This window comes from Cryptomeria japonica, chromosome 6, assembly GCF_030272615.1.
Source record: "Cryptomeria japonica chromosome 6, Sugi_1.0, whole genome shotgun sequence".
In the NCBI taxonomy this organism is placed as follows: Eukaryota; Viridiplantae; Streptophyta; class Pinopsida; order Cupressales; family Cupressaceae; genus Cryptomeria; species Cryptomeria japonica.
Genome location: NC_081410.1, coordinates 128552188 through 128569048, shown reverse-complemented (window position 1 = coordinate 128569048; position 16861 = coordinate 128552188).

Genomic DNA, 16861 nt, shown 5'->3' with positions numbered 1-16861 from the left:
ACAACCCTAGCAAAAGCGCTCAATTAGCTATCCCATAGTGCTCAAACTACAAATGCGCTCAAACAACTACATAGTAGCGCTATTAAAGTTCAATCGCCCTCAAAAATGCCCTCAATAGTGCTTATTCATCAACAGCGCTTAAACTTGCATACAATAGCGCTATATCAAAACAAAAGTATTCAAACAATGGGGCAATAGCGCCATTGCGGCGTAGTAGCGCTAGTTTATGGAGCAAAAGCGCCAAAACCATAGTTCCAACGCTCTTGCTCCGACTTGACTTGGACTCAGCTAAAAACCTATCAAAAATGCATAAAAATTAAAATTTTGAATTTACGTACCACTGGTCCGTAGTCGTCTGGATGCTGGAACCGTCAAACTCGCTCAAATCTGTGCTCGGTGATCGGTATCGACATCCTGACTGCTGCTCACTCCTCCAAAATGTCCCTATCAGAGCTCTGATTTCCAAATGGTCGCAGTCACAAATGATCCTGTTTTCACCCCTTTCACCCCATTTATACCCTTCGCCGTCACCGTAACTTCCCCCCGCTCATCGCCATGGTCCCCGTGAACTTCCCGAGCCCCCCATTTCTCCATTTTCCCCCCAATTTCTTCTATTTTTCACCCGTAAGGCTAACTCCTTCTCTTCTACCACCCTGCCAATTTTCATTCTTTTTCGAGAGATCGCTCGATTTTTCAAAAAATTTCGGCCCATCTCTCGAGGGGGCATACCACCCATTAAATTTACATTTTATGGGGCATTTCTTCACACCAGTTTTTCTTTCTTTGAAACGACACGATAAACCGCACCGTCTCAAAGAGGGGCAAATGTAGTCACACAAATCTGTCCAGCTTAATTAAATAAATAAATGCTATTTATTTGATTAAAAATCCACTAGCCATCAGTTAATTAAATTAATATTTAATTAATTCATCTCCAAACATTCTTTTATTAATTAAATAAATTATTCAATTTATTTTAATTAATTCACTATACCAAATTCACAATCAATTAAATGAATAAATCATATTTATTTCATTTAATCCCCTTTTCCTCTTTTAAATAAATTAAATAAAACATTTATTTAAATCATTATCCCCACCCCACTTGCATTTTCCTACAAATGCAACTTGCACACATTTATTGAAATAAATGAATTTTTATTTTAAATAAAATCCTATTTTCCCTCACCCACCAAATCCAATTGCATTCCTAAATCCCCTTCTAGATTTTTCTAACCCCTTCCTAATTAGCCTAATCCATCCCCTAATTATTGTCACATTCCTAAGCAAAATGGAGTCACTTCTCAAAGACTCCAAAGTCTTTAAAAAACATTTAATGTTTTGTGTGTTCAACAAATTAACCACCAAAGTCTTCCAAGACCACTAATGACTCTTACATGACCATTTATGGCTCTTACATAACCATTTATGGTTATTTCAAACTTGTCCCCCCAAACATTTATTGTTTTGACCATATTCATCTTTTTCACATTTGCACAAGAGTTTATCCATTGGATAAAAACTTTATTCTTTGAATAAAGAGTTTATTCATTCAACCAACCTTGACTTTAGCTCCCAAGGTCATATCAAGCATTTAATGCTTATTCCCTCCCCTCTCAACCTATCTCACATTGACATTTGTCATCCTGGGATTGGGTTGAAAGCCCTCACATGGATTTGAAATCATTCAATCCTGACCCTTGTTGAGATTACTCAATCTCAACCATCCATTGCTCCATTTTTCCTATAAATAGAGCCCGTTTCTTCATAATCTAGATCCTGAAAACTTGTATGCATTTAACCTATAGGCATTTTTAGAGAGCATTTAGCATAGCAAACTCGTGTATTGTCATTTTGGTTAAAATAAATCATTTTAGCATCAATAGCTTAATATTAGCTTCTTTATTAACATTTAGAGCAATATTTCAATCTCAATCCTCCATAAGCATCCATAGTGCAAAAAGCTACTGAGAGCTACACTATTTTGGAACTTGGAGAGGAGAGGAACAAGGGAGAAGGAGCTAAGAGTATGCTAAGAGGCATTTGGAGATGCCTCATTATCTTTATTTCATTAGTTAGATATATTAGCATGATTTTAGTGTCTCTCTTGATATGCGTGTTTAGATTAGTTTTTGATTGAATAACACTAACGACCTTCTTGTGTGTTTTGTGTTGTTTCTCTTAGACTAACCTTGTCCCTTTTGCAAAGCATCAATTTCTATTTCCGCTAAAATCCAAATTTGTAGCCAAAAATTGAGTCTTTCTATTTAACATATTCAAAACTAAATTTTTATATATTTAACGTGAGGATTAAATTTGAGACACCTTTCCAAAAATTTGAGGTGCATTGAGACCTAGTATGTTATTGTATCTCAAACTATGTAATACTCACTAACATGCATGTCAGTAAATGTTCAATCATAAAAGACTACCTTAGGTCCATTTAAAGTAATGGACTCAAATAAATTTCATTGTGTAGATCCATCTTTTGACACGAGTTATCCATGGAAACCTACAAAATAAAGATAAAATATGCAATGAATAATTTTTTTCTCACAAGTGGAAACTAGGCATAAAATACAAGCTTTCTTAACTATCTAAGAACAAGGAACATTGGAAAATTATGCCAATTTAGAAAAAGATAAGGCCCAATGTGTTATGGTACATTAAACAATGCAAACTATGTGGAATGTTCCATCGAGACATAGTAACAAATATGTGTATCCCTTATCACTACTTAAAAAATTGATCATAGAAATGTTAGGGAAAATATATGCCTCTTATATTTAGTTATACTTGTGGGATTTTAAGGAATTAGAGAAGAGGCCTAACATAATATGTGATTCAATTTTTATTTTTTTTTAAATATTAAATCATGCTATCATTTAAATCATTACAACTAAAATTTACAAGGTGCAATAAACACATCTAAAATGATAAGTTGTGGAAATCATTTAGGTTGAATATAAATATCAAAGTTATAAAGTTTCCCCCAACATATGGGAGAATGGAAATGTGGATGTATCCCTCGATGACCAAGAACACCCATGTAGGTACATGGTGAACTAGGATGGGCATATTCTCTTATTGTGATATTTATTTATTTTAGTATAGAAAGGTAGAGGTAAGGCAATAGGTCTCTACTAATAATGTGGATATCAAAATGTGATTTATAAGTAATGGTGAGGAGGGAAGATATCATGATCTCTAATGTAAATATAATAAGGAAATTGTTAGAAGTAAAAAATATGAGGGAGCTAAAAATGTTTTGACACCTCTACAAAGAAATCATTGTGAATGTATTTACATATACTGATTTATATTAATGAAGCATTTATGACATAATATTATATCATTTAAAATCTAATAGCTTAAATTGTATTATATCTCGATCTTCTTAATATAATAGATTTGAACACAATGAAATACAGAATACTCAAATAAAAGGTAAGAGCGTTGAGTTAGTAAAACGATGTATTAGAGATAGATGAAAAAGTAAAGCTTACATATTATAATTTAGATAATAGATAGTAATAAAAAATATGGCATAAATTATTTTAAATGTTTATATAGAGATATGTTTGACATGTGGATCTAAATTGTTTGATGATATCTTCTCATGCCATTGAGTCATTCTTTTTTTAAGGTCAGATAAATATTAAGTTGTAAAAAATGTGAAAGTCCTAAAAATGAGATTTAAAAAAAGTAAATGTAACAAATATGGGTATAATTTTAAAAAATAAAGTCATAACGTATGAGATTTATTCACAAGATAGAAAGCATGTAAATCAAAACCTCTTCTATGTGTACCATCACAAAGTTGATACAATGTTTGTTTGCTTTTTCTAAAAAATCTTTGACTTGCGTGCAAATTTTTAAGTTTTTCCGTTCTTTTAAAAAAGATGTTTCAACTTTGCAAAATTCTTATCCCTGTCTTCCTCACACTATAATACAAATTTCTTCCACGAATTGAATAGTCACATCCATCTTTCCTGAAGGAGAAAACGTATAGAGGAGGCAAGGACAATATGTTACCATGTCATGGAATGCACAACCTATAAAAACAGACATATCAATATGAAAAGACCCTAACATCAAACAACCTAACTATCTTGTTTAAAAAGTCAAAATTAGACAAAACAATAAATTCATCTATCAAGATCCAAAAGACCCAAATAAAATCTTATGAACTAATTATGTAGACTCTGTGGACATTATTCAAATCTTTCCATTCACCCACAAAATCCCAAGTAGGAGTTTTTGGCATTTAATTCTCCATGGTCCAAGACTATAGTTTCACCTCAAATATCAGCATCAATTATTAATGTTTACGTATGGAATGATGTCATTAATGAAGGTGACATCACATGGGAAAGTTGTGATGAAAGACCCAAAAAAAGGCCAGCCTTACGTATTGAGTGGAATGATAGAAGGCACAAGAACACATCATTACATAATGCTTATATCATTATGTTCGACTTTACCAACCCCAATTTATGCAACTTGTGAATAAATGACGTTGTATTGCATCATAGAAGAAGCCTCTACATCTCATCACAATGACATAAAATATTCTTTTCTTTTTTAATATAAAAGTTTTAATATAAGGTCATGCTTAGAAAGAAGGAAACAAAAAATTCTTCAAAGTAATTGCATTGTGATTCATGTGTCACTAACAAAGTCTTTTGTCCTTTTTTTTTAATTGGATTAAGAATATATGGCTATTTTTTAAGCTCACAAGTAGCTTAAAATGGATACAATATGGTTTTATTCTAGAATTTTTAATAGTTATTTAGATGATTTTTTTGAAAAATATATAATTGATTTCGATGGCGTCTTTTCATTTGTTGTTGAAAGGTGTTTGATAGTGGTTAATGGGTCATGAGATGTAGGTATTTGGTGGAGAGGGAGTTCTTTTAATATAATTTGTAAGGGATAAAAGTGTATATTTTTCAATCTTAAATTTATTTTTTCGTATTATTGGAAATGTATGGTTGTAATGTTTACTTTTTCTTATTTAGAAAATGAAATAATATCAATCGTGTACCCCATTATTCTAAATAGAATTATTCTTACCATATATAAGATTGGTTCAAATTTTTAGAATCTTTTCTTTACTAGACTAAATTACATGTGTAGCATTATCCTAGTCTGTCACATTTTTAATCTTTCTAAAATAAACTATAGTATTTTTTTTGACAAAGCAATTAGTCTTGTATGCTTGCGCATCCCATCACACACACACACACACATTAAAAATATCAAATAAATTATATTTTTAAAAGCTATATTTTCGTATCTATAAAAGAGTGCTTTTAATTTTTCACAAAATATTATGCATATGAGTAGAATTGGCAACTACATTTGCATCTAGCAAAATTTATTGACTAATTTTTTTTGTGTTTGTCCATCTATCATAGTTGAAATTAATACAATTAAATATTTTTTCAACTACAGTGTTCTAGAAACATCTATCCTAAGCTATGATACAACTTTGAATTTCCACGTCATCACTCAATTAAAATTATGCATATATCACCTACTAACAATGGAATAAAGAGAGGTTGTCATGAGGAGTCTTAGCAATCTAGTTGAGTGTTACTAAGAGACAAACTTCTACAATACGATGTTGCATACAACTACTCAATTAACAAATTATCAAGGTAGGTATGTTTTGAAGTGCTATATGGTACGTCTCAATGGGGTGTCAATATTTATTGTGAGATAAAAATGTCTAGCACACAAGTATAGAGGTTGGAGACTCTACACAATGCATGAAGAAATTTCATGCATAAGTTGTCAATAAATGCATCTTAACCTTGCTCCTAATGTTAAATACATAAAGAATATATTTTTTGAACTGTGAAAAATAAAAAAGCTTATTTTTTTTCTCTATACATCTGATTTTTGGCCAAACTAGTTTTTTTGAGTTGTTCAACATTACATCCATGAATTCATGGATATTTTTGTAATTATAAAATTAAAAAGAAAGGCCCCAATAATCTCCTAGATCAAAATTTATGGCATCCAAATGTTGTGCCTCCCACATCGAAAATGTAAGACCATCTAAGACAAAAAAATTTGTAAGAGGGAATTACAATTATTGACCAAAATTATGATGTGTTATAACACATAATAAGGCATCTTTGAATGTATAAAATGAAATAAAAATGTAACACTTGACTTGGTTAGTGTGTTAGCAACAATCAAGAAGGAAGACTGAGAGGGGGGGGGTGAATAAGTCTTCACTGGATCCACAAAATTAAACTCTAAAACAATAATTGTTAAACTATAGCAATGGACAGATAAACAAATTAACAACACAACACACAACACCAAGGTTTTTGACGTGGAAAACCTGGTTAAGGGAAAAACCACGGTGGTAACCTACCCATAGTAAGATGATACTCTGCAATAGTATGTGAAAATGTTACAATGAGGAATGCACATGCATTCAGGCACACTACTCAAAAGTTATATATGCCCAAAAGGCTACAACCCTTAGGGAAGTCTCATCGACTTACAATATGATTCGGACTACAATCTGAAAGAAATGAACTGCAATGATAGAATCTACAAATACCTGATGACAGTTGGTTAAGCACAATTGTCTGCTCTACAACATCGATCTCACCTCAACATACTAAATGATAAATCTCTTGTTTGCACATTCACCTCTCTCTGACAGTGCAAACACAACACCAACACCTAAAATACATAAGTATCTCACCTATATATACAAATCATCAACCTTGATAACAAGGCCAGCTAGACCCTCAAACCTCAATTTACAATTACAAATATTGCATCACACGATACAAATATCGACCACCAGACCAATATTATGATTTACATTACATAGCATGGACCTAAATCAAATTTCCAAATGATCACACCCACCCGAAATCACACCAAGATCAACCACAACACGCTACACCACCAGAAATACCGCATAACATAAAAATCATCACGGGTACATGGAAATCACCAAAAATTTGCACAACGATCAATGTGGATCGCCAAATAAAATAGGACATGACTCGAAAACACTAGCAAGCATGTTAGAATCATCCAGAACAGTTGCACCAACCATCACTTTTTAAGTCTTCATCGATTAACATCTAGAAGCTCAAGAACACAACCAATCAACAACTATCACGAAGAAAGATAACTTGCAGAGCACCAAATCAAGAACCATCTGAAATGAAGATTCACAAGACCATCCAAGATAGTATCACAAAGACTTAGCACAAGATCTAATCACATTAGAATATACCGGAGGAAATATCAGATTCTACAAAACAGCGATCAACAAAACCAAACTACAAAACCAGATCAAAAAATCTTCCCAAACTCATTGGAATAAATCACAAGAATATGTTGACATAAATGACAAAAGCATATCCTAACAACAACAATGATCAACCAAATCTAACAATCTCTCCCTTTGGCATTGATGACAACATATGAATTTGAAAAACAATCAATGCAAAGAAAGAAGATATCATCACCAAACTCTCCCTAAGATCAAGATAGATAAAGCAATTTTTCACATGATCTCTCTCCCCCTTTGACAATAATGCCAAAGATCTCCAAAATATAAAATCAAACTCTCTCCAAGAACATGAATCTCTCTTCCTTTTATATACAACCAAATCAACAGACTACTCCAACAATCCAATAGTGAGGAGCAACACCAACTCATCAATCCGAATAAAAGAATAAGGCTTTGAAATCCACTGGATCGGTGCAACTCAATGCATCTAGTTCTCATCAAGGGGGGTGGATACCCCTAACTTGTCTCTCAAATAGACAAATGTATCTGTAGGCAAAGGCTTAGTAAAAATATCCACAATTTGTTCTTTTGTAGATACATATTCCAGCTTCATCTTTTGTTCACTAACTTGCTCTCTCAAGTAATTATATTTGATTGATATATGTTTAGTCTTTTAATGTTGCACTAGATTCTTTGACATGTTTATAGCATTGAAATTATCATAGTAAATGACAGTAGGTTCATCATGAATAACTCTGATATCTTTCAACATTTTCTTCATCCAAACTATTTGAATGTAATTGCTAGCAGCAACAATGTACTCAGCTTCAACAATAAATAGATACACTGAATCTTGTTTCTAACTATCCCATGAGACCAAATTCTTACCTAAAAAGAATGCTCCACCGATAGTACTCTTCCAGTCATCTACATCACTAGCCCAATCTACATCAGTGTAGGCACACAACATGAAATCATCATTCTTTGGATACTATAGGCCATAATCCTCAGTTACCTTTAGATATCTAAATATCCTCTTAACAACAATGACATGACTTTCCTTCAGATCAACTTGATATCTAGCAGCCATACATACAATGCAGAATATCAAACCTATTCTGAGTAAGATATAACAGTCCACCAACCATAGATCTATACAAGCTTTGATTAGCTTTAGGAGATTCATCATTTTTAAACAATTTACAACCAGTCACCATAAGAGTTCCAACCGGTTTGGAATCATTTAATCTGAACATAATTCGACAGTTCTTTCACATACTTAGTTTGAGATATGAAATTAATTTTGGCTTTTATGGAGTCTTGTAAGGAATAGGGGCCATGGGACTGACACAGTAGTTTGTAGAGTTTGCCACCAATGCCAAAGGGGGAGTTTGTTGGCATTCTGATGCAATTTTGTATGACTGATAAATGATATGGTTTTCATTGTTGGCAACGTCATCTCCTTAGTCTTCCCAATCCTTAGGGAGTAAGCTAGTCGGGTAGTGAGTAAACCGACAGATAGTAAGTATACTGGCAAGTAGTAGACCGACAAGTAGTAGACCGACAAGTAGTGAGGTGATCGGGTAGAAGTGAGTAGATCAGTAAGGAAGACATCCATCGGCTAAGAAAAGACTAAACTGGTACACAAAAAGAAATGGGCTAGACAAGGTTGTGATCGATTCACCGGGAAAGTCGGTAACCGACAAACTAGTAACATTCAATTACAACTAGTTAAATTGGAAGTATTCTCTCAGTCAACCAACGAACATATCAGCATGTTTGACAATATTGATAGAGATTCCCGCATGATTTCATAAGCGCATTTTAAGGCTTGGTAATGGAATTTTGAAATGTATGTTTTGGAGGGAAAAGTTGGCAAAAGACTTAAGGGTCTATAAATTCACATATCTCATTCTTGAGAGGGTTGTTGTCAAGGTGAATGAAGTTAATGTGAAAAAGGACATAGGGGGAGTTTTAGAGTGTGCAAAGCCGAGTGACAAAAGACTAGTAGAGTGGGGTTTCACAGAGTAGTGACTCAGGTGATAGACGACCGGCAGTGCAGGATTCAAGTATCAGCAAACTGACAGAAGGCAGAGTTGTGAAGGACAAGCACAACCAATGCAGACCAAGACTAATGCCTAATTGTGATCTAATCAGGCTAATGTGTAGCTTCATGTATCTAATCAATTATCTGTTGTTTTGAAATGAATGCAATATAAATCCCTTAACCGGGTAACATCTTAAGTGATTTTCTAAGTCCTTTAACCAGGCTACCTTTAACAAGGTAAAGGCACTAATCAACCTTGATCAAAATCCCTTAACTGGGTGGCACCTAACCAGTGTCTTTTTAATCTCCTAACAGGGATGGCTCTTCACCGGGTGTACTTTAGAAGAGTACAAATTTTGTGAGTTCCTACTCACACCATGGTTTTCTCCTTATTGGGTTTCCACAAGATAAATCTGTGTGTCTTTGTGTATCTTTTCATGTATGCTTAATCTTTTGCAGTAAATGTGTACATTGGTGACTGGCTAATTAGTTCATATTTAAAGCTAAAGTATCAATTAGTAAGAACCGGTAATGTATTGATTCACCGCTCCCCTCTTAGTACTAGTTGGGACTAACAATTGGTATCAAAGCTCAGTTCCTCTAAAGTGAAGCTTAACAACTTGAGGATAAAGATCATGGAAGAGTACCAGTATCAGAAGCAGATTGAGGAAGCCAATGAGAATATTGCTCAATTGAAAGAAAGAATGAGAAAATCTCTTGCTAAAAAGAAGGAATTGGCTCAACAACTAAATGAGAGTCAAGATATCATAGGTCAATTCTTTGAAAAGAGTGGATATGAAGAAGCTAAAGAAGAAATCTCAAAACTCATGGAAAAGAACAAGAAGTTGATCGAAGAAATCACACATCTCAAAAGAGAGCATGAAGGTCAGGCCCTGAGAATGACTGAGATACTGGAAGCTGGCAGAAGTGTTGATGAAAGAAAGAGAGAGGCAAAAGAAGAACTGTCAAAAGCTAAAAGAGCCAAGAGACATGCTGAAGATGCCCTGAGAGAAAATAATGCAATGATGATTAGAAAGATGAAGAGATTCGAGTTCTCACTCAGGAAAATGAATACATACACAAACAACTGAATGACAATGCAGAAGAAAAGGAGAGGATGATAAAAGAGATTGAACAAATCAACAGTGAGTTGAAAATAGAAAATGAGAGAAATGAGAAGATGAGAAAATTCAATGAAAGCTCTAAGAAGGTAGATAGATAGTTGAAGGCTCAGAGAAGAACAAAGGATACAACCAGTCTTGGTTACCCCGGTTCGGGTCCTATGGAAATTGGAGAATCATCTAAATCCAAAAGAATGAAGGATTATAAAAGAAATCAATCAGAAGCAAGAGGTATGAAGTCTTTCAAATTCTCTTGTAATCATTATGGAAAATTGGGTCATAAAACCAATGACTGCAGGAATAAACCGGTTAATCAAAAGAAGACTTTTACTTTTAATGGTTACTGCCACAATTGTCATAAATATGGTCACACTGCTTATGAGTGTAGATCTCATTCAAGCAGCCTGTCAAGTGCAAAAATATTTAATGGACATTGCTTCACTTGCAATAAGTTTGGACACAAATTAGAAGAATGTAGGTTCAAGACAAAGGTACCAAGACCACTGTTCAAACCGGTTAGTCCTAACAAAAGGAGTAATCAAGTGAATGCGACCTGTTCCATGTTTTATAATTTTGGTCATGTTGTTGAAACATGCAGAATGAGGAAAGGTCAAAAAAATAATCCAGGACCATGGAGGACAACTGGTGTGGTATGCTTTAACTGCCATAAGATCGGCCACCTAGCCAAAGAATGCAGAAGCCGATCCTACAACAGGTCTGCAGACAAGAATCGGTTTAGCAAGAAAAAAGAGCAAAATGACTTGAAAGGAAAGAAGACAACTGAAGAAATAAGAGATGAAATGAAAAAGACATGGATCAAGAAGGATGAAGGAAAATAAGGACAAGGACATTCTAAAACCAAGTCATCATCCATCGGTGATAACAGTTCCACTTCTAACTAGGCATATCGATGCCTAGGGGGAGCACATATGGTAAGATTACTCTTGAGCCCCCTCAACAAATGTAAGGATGTGTTTATCTGCATAGTTGTGATGCACAAAATTTGGTCTAAAAGTTCTTAATTGAAGTTTGTCTTGTGAGTTGTTTATTTGAGTATCGGTATCGATAATAAATAACCGGTGAACTCAAATCGGTGCACTTTAAGTTGTGAGCTTCAAATGTGACCATTGGATCCTAGTGCTAATAAATCTCGATGGATAAATAAGGAAATGGTAGTGCATTTTCATTTACCTAAATACTTGTGAATTTTCTTGAGCTACCATGTGTTCCAAGGCGATAAGCTTTGTTTGTGCGAAAAATAAATTCAAGTAGAGCAATAGTGGTGTTTGGCATTCCCTAAGAAAGGGGTTTTTAACTGCATCTGAGAAAATCTTGATTGAAGGTCATCATGGAAGCACAATTATCGACTCTTGTGTTGGTTGAAGCTATCAAGGAACCCCAACCCGAGTTCAAACTGCACCCGATGAAAGTCGGTGAAATCAACAAGGCCGGTGCTTTATCATTTGTGCCATCTGGTGTATTGTTGGTAGAAGATATTTGCTCCTATATTCATTTCAAGCTCGAAGAACTTGGAGATAAGTTCATTCAAAGTGATTTTAAAGGGTTCTGTGAAAATTATCAGTTAAAATCAAGGTTCCTACATCTGAAGACCAAGGGTTTGACATATGGTGTAGACTTTTCGGATTAGTTTCATGGTGACTGGGTTAGATATGTATTGAGAAAGGTTCATGATCATTTTTGTGGCTGGAAGATCATGTACTAATCAAGATAAAAAAGGAGATGATTCAAAGAGTGATAGGGTTCAATGCAACCGGTGAAGCATTAACCTTAAGAACGATTTCATCAACTGAAGTCACCCAGTTAACCAAATCTTGGTGTGATAGTAGAGCAATGACTATCACTCATATTGAGGATGCTGAAGTAATATTTTTCTCTACAGTGTTGGGTTACAAGGTATATCAATCAAGCCAGATGAACAGTGTGCAGAGTGGTGCCATCCATGTTGGATATCGGATTATCAAAGAAGATGCAACATATGATATATATGAGATGATTCAAAGTCAATTCATGGTGAACATGGAAAGAATAAAGAAGGATAAGAAGTAATCCTTCAAATATGGCTCTCTACTAGTATGTATATTCTTCTATGTGCTTAAATATTTTCCTGGTAAGGGTAATGTAGTATGGTCATAGGAGAAACCTATCATGGTTCAGATAGGTGAAATGATTAGGGATCTAGGACATAAGTTTGGGGAAGTAATGTGGGGATATTTCAAAGAATTCCAACCGTAATAGTGCAGAAATACAAGAACAACATTTGTTTTCTTATAGATACAGATTGTATTGTCTAAGCAATTGAACCTAGAACTTTTTGGATTCCACCTATGGGGTATGAGGTTACAACAGATCTAGTTAAAATTCATATCAATATGCTTCTATCTAAACTAGTAGATTTGAAAGCAAATAGGTTTGGAACATATGAAGAGGCAAGTTCTAAAATAAAACAAGAACTTCATGTGCCTATCATTAAAAGAAAAGTAAAGAAAATGATTGATACCCTTGACAAGAAATATGGAGGTGAAGCATCCGATGCCACTACCTACACTGATGCAAGTGAGCAAGCAGGGGTCACACCTACCAAAGATGAAGAACTAATCGGAGAAAAGAAGAAAGTGACAAAAACAAAACCAAAGGGCACTACAACAACTAAACTGGCAACATACTCAAAGGAAAAGAATCTAGGTACTCCGGTATCTTTACTAAGCAAAGATAGACCGGTAGGAGTAAATTACACTAGAAAGAGAAAGAGTGACCCAAAACATAAAGAGGATAAGAAAGAAGGTGACACTAGGTCAGATGTGGAAGTAAAAGAGGTTAGAAAGAAGAGAAAGGAATAAAGCTCCAACAATTGATGAGATGGTACATGGAATCAAAGAATTTGGAGGTTTGTTCGGTGTTGGAAGGAGATATTATCTTAGTAATGATGAAGACAAGAGGAAACTTGAGGAAGCTTTGATTTGGAACTTGCACACCTTTTGTAGAACTCCTAGTGAATTGTATGGCATTATTCAGTTAGATTTGCTGGATCAAATTGAAGGAAGATGGAAGACTGATCTAGCTACTGAAAAAGAGCTCAGAATAAAAGCACTCATGGAAGTGCAACATGAATTAGACTTTGATCAAGCTTCACTGGTGGCTAAAGCATGCATTCAACATTTCAAGATAAGGAACAAAACTGGAAGAGTGGTAGTAGGTGAAGTTAGAGAAGTGCACACTGAAGGTATTTCCCTATGGAAGGAAATTATGGACCAACAAAAGAAGGTTGAAGAAGAAATTGAACAAGAAACTAAACAGGACAAAGGGGCAGTTGTCCTCGATAAAGTAAAAGCTAAAGACTCCACTGAAGGATTTGATATGTTCTTTGTTGAGGAAATCATAGGAGATGTTGTGTTAGACATCCCCAATCTGACAACAGTTATTGAACAACCGGTTCATACTTCCATGGTAGAGGAAGCTGATAAAACTAAATTGTCAGGTCAAGATGAAGTGTTAGTTGAAGACATTCCTTATGAGGATACACCTCACAAAAACTTATCAACACCAAATCCTAATCTCTTAAGAAGGAAAAGAGGAAGGAAAGAAGTCAGAGGAAGAGAAGAGAATAGAGGAAGGAAATGAGGAAGAGAAGAGACAGGAGAAAATAGAGGAAGAAAAGAAGACATAAAAGAAGATAGAGGAAGAGGAGAATAGAGAAAGAAAAAGAAGAAAACAAAACAAAAGAAGGAAATGAGGAAGAAAAGAAAATAGAGGAAGGCAAAGAGGAAGGGAAGAAATCAGAGGAAGGAAAAGAGGAAGAGAAGAAAGCAGAGGAAGGAAAAGAGGAAGAGAAGATAAAAGATAACACAATAGTGTTGGATACCCCTCTGGTAAAAATAAAATTAGACTTAGACAAGGAAAATGTAAAGCAAAAGGTAAGAATCATAACAACAACTAGCTCAGAAGCTGAGCCCTTAAAATTTGAAGAAGAAACAGAGGAAGAAGAAGAAGGTGATTCAGTTATAGATATAAAGAAAATGACCCCTACATAGTTGATGAAAGTCTCAAAAAATTGAGAATCCAAGCTGAAAAGGTAAAGCTGAGAGAAAAGAAAAAGAAGGCAAGAATCCTCACCTCTACCAAAATTATTCTCTCTGATCTCATATGGACATTGCAGTTGATGATAATACACCCATTATTGACTAGTTGAATACTCTAGTCAGAGCAATCAGTTCAGAGGCAACTAATCTAGAGAAGGTTGCAATAAGACAATATGAAACAAAGCGAGGAGATAACCTAATGGAACATATATCAGTTTGAAAAGTTGCTCTATCAACCAGAACAGAAGAAGTTAAGACCACTCTACAACAAGTTGGTCAACTCCTGATGAAATCTTCAAACTTTCTTGTCTTAATCAAAGATTTGGATGATAACAAAAATTAGATTCAAAAGGAGATTTAGGATTTGGTAAGCTCATTTGATCCTCTTAGTAGTTCAACATCAACTTTCACTGGAAAAATCCAAATGCTCAATCATCAACTCAGAAAGTTGAAAGGTGAAGAAGACAAAAGAAGTCTTAGCATGTTAGAGCTCTAGTGCTATTTAACACCAATTATAGACTTCATGCAATTGAACATTAAAGAGGCAAACCACTTAATTCATGCACCTGAATACAAGACAATTGATGATATGGAGGTCTTCACCGTAGTATTGCATGGCCACTTTACTACCATGAAACAAATTCAATCTTCATGGGAATCTTCTTTAAAAGTTGCTCAAGAAACCTTTAAACAAATTTTTGCTTTATTTTGACAAATCATTTTCGATAGTCTTTGTTATTGATGGCAAAAGGGGGAATTTGGGCTTTTATGGAGTCTTGTCAGGAACAAGGGCCATGGGACCGACACGGTAGTTTTTAGAATTTGCCACCAATGCCAAAGGGGGAGTTTGTTGGCATTTTGATGCAATTTTGTATGACCGGTAAATGATATGGTTGTCATTGTTGGCAACATCATCTCCTTAGCCTTCCCAATCCTTAGGGAGTAAGCTAGCTAGGTAGTGAGTAAACCAGCAGACAATAAGTATACTGGCAAGCAGTAAGGTGATCAGGTAGTGGTGAGTAGATCGGTAAGGAAGGCATCCACCGACTAAGCAAATACCAAACCGATACACAAGAACAAATCGACTAGACAATGTTGTGATCGGTTCACCAAAAAAGTCGATAACCGACAGACTGGTAACATTCAGTTACAACCAGTTAAATCAAAATTCTTCTCTCAGTCAACCAATGGACATATTAGCATGTTCAACAATATTGATAGAGATTCCTGCATGATTTCAGAAGCACATTTTAAGGCTTGACAATGGAATTTTGAAATGTATGTTTTGGAGGGAAAAGTTGGCGAAAGACTTAAGGGTCTATAAATTCACATATCTCATTCTTGAGAGGGTTGTTGTCAAGGTGAATGAAGTTAATGTGAAAAAGGACACAGGGGGGTTTTAGAGTGTGTAGAGCCGAGTGACAGAAGACCGATAGAGTGGGGTTTCACAAAGCAATGACTTAGGTGACAGAGGACCGACAGTGTAGGATTCAAGTATCAACAAACCGACAAAAGGCAGAGTTGTGAAGGACAGGAACAACCAATGCAGACCATGACTAATGCCTAATTGTGATCTGATCTGGCTAAGGTGTAGCTTCATGTATCTAATCATTTTATCTATTGTTTTGAAATGACTTCAATATAAATCCCTTAACTGGGTGGACTTTAACATGTCCCATTGTATAAATCCCTTAACTAGGTAACATCTTAATTGGTGTTCTAAGTCCTTTAACCAGGCTACCTTTAACAGGGTAAAGGCACTAATTTTCCTTGATCAAAATCCCTTAACCGGGTGGTACTTAACCAGTGTATTTATAATCTCCTAACAGGGATGGCTCTTCACTAGGCATACTCTAGAAGAGTACAAATTTTGTGAGTTCCTACTCACACTGTGGTTTTCTCCCTATTGGGTTTCCACGAGATAAATCTGTGTGCCTTTGTGTATCTTTTCATGTATGCTTAATCTTCTACAGTAAATGTGTACATTGGTGAATGGTTAATTAGTTCATATTTAAAGCTAAAGTATCAATTAGTAAAAATCGATAATGTACTGATTCACCCCTCCCCTCTCAGTACCGGTTGGGACTAACATATACCTTTTTCTATTTGTGCAATATACAAACCTAAGAAAAATTTCATCTCAACAATCATAGACATCTCAAATTCTTTTTGCATATCATTGGAAAACTTCATACTCATATCATCATCACCACCAAAAATAATGTCATCAACAAAGAATTCAACAATCATAATGTCATTTTCAATTTTAAAGTACAGATTACTATTAGCGGTACCTTTACAAAATCGCAATTTCAACAAA